The sequence below is a fragment of the Lathyrus oleraceus genome, chromosome 5 (genome assembly GCF_024323335.1).
Source record: "Lathyrus oleraceus cultivar Zhongwan6 chromosome 5, CAAS_Psat_ZW6_1.0, whole genome shotgun sequence".
Classification (NCBI taxonomy): Eukaryota; Viridiplantae; Streptophyta; class Magnoliopsida; order Fabales; family Fabaceae; genus Lathyrus; species Lathyrus oleraceus.
In genome coordinates, this window is record NC_066583.1 from 466,873,913 (window position 1) to 466,880,150 (window position 6,238).

Consider the following 6,238-nt stretch of genomic DNA (forward strand, 5'->3'; position numbering starts at 1 on the left):
TTGTTAGAGATTGATAAGATTGTAACTAGTAAAGGTGCAAATCAAGTTGGTACATTGAAACGAGCTGGAGATACTCGTTGGGGATCACATTCCGATTCAATTTCTAGCTTGATAAACATGTATGAAGCAACTTGTTTAATAATTTACAATTTAGTGATCAAGAGAAGAATAATATTATCCTATGGATTTTAGTGATCAAGAGAAGAATAATTTGCAATTTCAACTCCAACATTTTCTATTTGTTGCTCGTCAAGCATCAAACTTGAATAATTTATCAACTATTCAAGAACTATGTTCATGTTTGGTTGCATCTGGACAGGCTGAAACTTACTTCTTGATTGATAGACTACTTCGTCTTATCATGACTCTTCCCGTTTCTACGGCCTCAACTGAGAGGTCTTTTTCAGCAATGAAAATTATTAAGACTAAGTTGAGAAACAAGATGGATGATGGGTTTCTTGGAGATATCATGACAGTATATATTGAAAGGGAGATTAGTGCAAGCATTAGTTCGGAGTCAATTATAGACGATTTCAAGTCACTCGGAACGCGTAAAGCATTACTTTAAGATAGTTTTAAGTCATGTAATTTAATTTTTTAGTAATTAAGTTTGTATTTATTTTAACTTTAATGTTTTATTTAAAATATTATTTACATTTTATTTATAATCTTTATTTTACGTTAGCGGTTATCCCAAATTTTTTTATCTGGCTCCGCCACTGACTGTGATTTAGTACCTACATTCTCAGCTGCATCCGTAGATAACTTGCGTTCGAGGTTTGTGATTCTTAAGTTTTAAAGAATCAAAAGCATGCATCTTGTGTTGGAATTTCTGTAATCTTGCTTTATCAGCAATCCGTTTAATAAAAAAATGGTATAGGTTAGGTAGAGTAAGAGATTAGGAGGGATCAGAACTCCAATCTGTTAATAGCAGAATGGTTAAAGTAAATTTTGAATCAGTTGAGAGCAAGGTTGAACCCTATCTGTTATACTGCTTATGTTCTTAATCTCTGTTCTTATCACATTGATATGATACCTTTGTAGAGATTGATTATTCAAATGATGATTACTCTTTATCTCATGCATTATTCTGTTGTGATGAATTCATCTATTTCTTCAAGTTCCAAATTTCCAGCAGCACAATGTTATGTGGAACTGCTGGAAATGGATACCATGGTTTGAGTAAAATGGATACTATTTCTCAAGGCATTCTCACTAACTAAAATGGTATTCAACTAATTCAAATGTTTATGCATGGCTTGAAGTTTGACCGTGAGAAAACTTGTGTCAAATTATGAACTTTAGAATTTAAATTTCTCCATATTTCAATTTTGAAACAGATGGAAATCTTCAAAAATGATGAAAAGTATTGTATTTTGCAACAGAGCTTGGGAACCTTTCAAATTTTACAATCTTTGATTGGATAGTACCCATGTTTTTGCTGATAGCCATACAATTATTAGATAATGCAATTGAGAAAAAGTGAATAAGTGATTTCGAAGCAAATAATAAAATTTTATTTTTAATGAATCATTTAAGATTTATTGGATCTTCTTCTCATCTACCATAATCCATTAATGAAATTAATCACACAAATGTAGATGACGTCGATGAATCAGATGACAATTTTAGTAGTGAATTCCTAGTGCATAATATTATTTTATTAATAAATATATCAATAATATTAACTTTTATTTAAAATATATTTTATGCATAAATAAGAAAATTATTATTTAAAATAGAATTTAAAAAACGATTTAGTGTGATAAATAAACAATATATTAAAGACTCGTGTAAAATAACAATTAAATAAATTTCTCTTTTCAATATCAATTAAAGATATATTTATAAATTCTTTTATATTTTTTTTTTCATATTAAAAAGTAGGTATATATTTTTAAATGCATAATGGATTAAAACAGTATATAATATAGGACCTTTGACATATTTAATTTTTTTTTGGGTAGTAGAGTTAAATTAATAATTTATTTGAATTTAAGTTGTGTAGAAACATCAGATGCAAGAGTGCGAGTTCGAATCTGGGTTTTTTTACCGAGATAACCCTGTTTTTCGAAAAAATTCCCAAAATACCTCTGTTTTCAGCAAAATTCCCAATCTACCCCACTTTTAGGAGAAGGCACCAATTGAATTGGCGACTCCTCTTAAAAATTGCAAGGAGGCGCCAATTGGATTGGCTAGGGCAGGTGCCCTAGCCAATCCAATTGGCGCCTATGTGTAATTTTTAAGAGGAGTCGCCAATTCAATTGGCGACACCCTTAAAAAAGCCTCAAATGGAAAAACCTCCAACATGAAAGTTGTATATCTTTTCAAGACAATGAATTTGGACATAAAATTTGTATCATTTAGATATTTTATTAGAAAGTTATGGGCAGTTGAAGTTGGACTTCTGAGTTTTTCAATTGTTATCTGACCTATAACGTCTTGCATTATCGCATGTGTTTCTTTTAGGAATATGAAATTTTTTCCAACATAACATTTGAAGTAGACATCTCAAATTTTGCAATGCACTTGGTCCCACCTCAAAATAATTAAAAATGAGTGAGTTAGGTCCCTGCGAACTTGACCCAAAATTAGGGTTTCTGTCAAAATGACCTATAATGTTTTGAAATGAATGATGAGCTTCCAAGTTTCAAATGGATTTTTGATGAACATGAAAGTTGTTCATATGGCGACTGTTGTTAAAACTTGAATGGAGGCGCCAATTGGATTGGCTAGGGCAGGTGCCCTAGCCAATCCAATTTGCGCCTATGTGTAGGTTTTAAGAGGAGGCGCCAACTCAATTGACGACTCCCTCATAAAATGTCTTTTTTGTCTTATAAATAGATGCGTTGTGTGACCAATTGTTCTACAACTCATATAATCATTTGGCTATCATGTTTGGTCTTCGTCGCCGATACGGTAAGGTGATTTATGCGAGAGATAAACCTCAATTGCTGATGCTGTTTTGGAACATCACCACGTTAGATCAACTGAAGAGGGAGCTGGTTCGATGGTTAGACGGGAAAATACCAGAAGGGGAAAAAATCAGAAGTATTGAGAGACTTGACAGTATCTTTGGTTGGGTGCGAATGAAAACTGATAAGGATGCTAGGGAAATGATGTTCGGTCGAGACGACATTAATTTGATTGTTGTAATCAGTTAGAATTATTTATGTTTTCAGATGTTTTGTACTGATGTTTGTTATGAAACTCGTTGTAACAAGAACTTAATGATATATAATGATTGATTGTTACAGAAATACAATGTTACAAAAAGCTTAAGATCTAGATACAATGTTACAAAAAGCTTAAGATCTAGATGATGCTCCTAGATTGGGACAGTTGTTTTTGTTGTGTCCTGGTTGACGACGGATACTACATAATCTTATCATTTTATCTGTGGAATCCATCTCTGTTCTGATATGTGTGCTGTTTGGCCTTCCTTTCTTCTTTCTATGCATCTCTTCATTGTGCCAAACAATATCTCCTTCATATGGAGGCCAGTAGTCCTCCATTGGTAGTACTGAAAAGCTTTGACTATATACATTCATGATGGTGTTGGCATTGTACACGTCAGATAAATAGGTGTAAGCGTCTTGACGAGTATAAGCGCATGCTGCAATGACATGGGAGCAAGGTATGCGGAAGGCCTGAAATTTTCCACAATCGCACCAACTTCTGTGTAGTCTAACAGCGTAGAATAAATTTGGTCTCCCCTTGTTGTTGCCCATTGTTTCCTGGACGCTGAAATTTTGTCTATGACGGTCAAACACTGTTACAGCGTGTGTCGTAGCTTTGATGCTCTCCTCTTTCATGACCTTCATGCAACACTCACTGAATACTTGTCCGGACATTAACACTGCACTCAATCTTTCACCTCTGGTTGCGAACATAGAAGCCAACCTATAATAGGTTGATCTTACCAAGGCGGTTATCGGCAGATTTCGAATTCCTTTGAAAACCCCGTTCATGCATTCCACAATGTTTGTTGTCATGTGGCCCCATCTACAACCACCGTCAAATGCTCTTGTCCACTGCTCTACTGGTATGTTATTTATCCATCTCCCCGCGTCTTTATTAGACAGTCGAATTTCATCACGATAATATTGAAATGACGGTTGAGTTAAAGCATACCCAGTATTCACCACCTTCTTACGAAGATTCTTATCTTGTATAGAACGCATGAAGTTTTGTGCAATGTGTCTGATATAGTAGACATGTGTAGAAGGAGGATCATGTCATCCGTTGTCATGGTTGTTGTAGGCACTCTCAATGGCAGCATGTCTATCAGAAATCAAACATAGATTGGCTTGTGGAGCGACATGCGTTCTGAGATGTCGAAGAAAGAAACCCCATCCACCAGCCGTTTCACCTTCAACAAGAGCAAAGGCAATGGGAAATAGATTGTTGTTATCGTCTTGTGCAACCACCATGAGCAAAGTACCCTTGTATTTTCCGTATAACCAAGTGCCATCAATTTGCAAGAGAGGTTTGCAGAAAGCAAAACCTTTGATGCACGAGTCAAATGCCCAAAAGAGACGGTGAAATATTCTATTACCTGTAGCACAGGTTCCGTCTGGCATCATTGCTGGCACTGTCTCCATAATTGCCACAGTTCCTGGGACATAAGTTTTTAGTGCCCATAAAAACCGTGGTAATTCCTTGAATGAATCCTCCCAGTTGCCGAAAACCTGTTCAACAGCCTTTGTCCTCGCAATCCATGTTTTCTTGTAAGATGGAGTATAATTATATGTTGTTCGGATATGGGATATAATTATACTCACCTTCACTGATGGGTCTTTATTTACCAATGGCAGAATGTCTTGACATATCAAAGTTGTGCTCAATTTACGGTGATCTTGTTCAACGTTAGTTGCAACGCAACTGTGCGGTGGGTCTATTGAAGCGATCTCCCAAGAGTCATTTTTCTTCTTGTAAGATGCAGCCAAACGAAACTTACAAAGCATGTTACGAAATTCGATAACATGCCTTCTAGAATCAGTGCGTTTCACTGTAAAGTCAGCAAAGTTGTTCATGTGGAATTTTTTGATTGCCAAGACATATTCTTCTTTGGTACGAAACATGTCTCCCACCTTTAATTCGCCTACTGGTCTCGGATACGGATTATAGAAGACACTGTCGGATGTTTCATCGTCGTGAAGATCCATATTTGTCATATGTCGATGAGGATTGTAGGCATGACTAGGAGGTATTGGTGGTGGTTGAGCATCATCTTCATCGTCGTTGTTCAGCATGTGATCAACCTGTATCTCGGTCTCCTCTTCTTCTTCATCAACAACGTCGACTTCTACTTCTGCTTCTGGGTTGAGTTCATCTGACCATTGTGCATCATCTGCAGCATCTTCACCAGCTGCATCCTTATCGGTTAGTTGAGACTGTTGAGACGGTATACATAGTTGTAGAGTAATGTACAACTCGATACAATCCATTCCTGAATGTTCATGACTAAGAAACATGTTTTCAACATCTTCATCGTCTCGTACCTTAAGGGGGAAAAACTTGCATTGACCATTCTAAAAAAATATTGGATTTTGATATGTGATCTTTGACACAATACCTGATCCTATAAAGGATTGTATTCTTTTTTTCAAATGCAAAAAGGTTACATTTCTCTTGACCGTGATTCTAATGGTATCAGTGTTTCGAAAATAAAAACCATGAAGCTCAGACTCAAAAGTTTCACCGTTGCAGTGAACGTTGACACTGTATAATGATGAAGATGACATTTTGGAGATGAAAACTATTTTGCAAGTGCAGATGAATGTGAGTGAAGTGTCTTGGATGTTGATAGTAAGACACTTAAATAGATGGTATCAGTGTCTCACATGCTAGCTAGTTCTGAGATGATGTGTCGGACATTGAAGCTACTCTGAGATAATGTGTCAAGCATGCAAGCCAGTTCTGAGATGATGTGTCTGTCATGCAAGACAGTGTGAGTTGATGTGTCAAGCATGCTAGCTAGTCATGAGATGATGTGTCTGTCATGCAAGACAGTGTGAGTTGATGTGTCAACCATGCAAGCTATCAACAAGTGACTCTTCAGCATGCAGGAGACAGGACAGCCACGTGTCTGACATGTAAGCTAGCTCTTAGATGATGTGTCAGTCATGCAAGACAGTCTGAGATGATGTGTCAACCATGCAAGCTATCAAGAAGCTAGTCAGCAGCATGCAGGAGACAAGACAGCTACGTGTTAGACATGTAACATAGTCAGAGA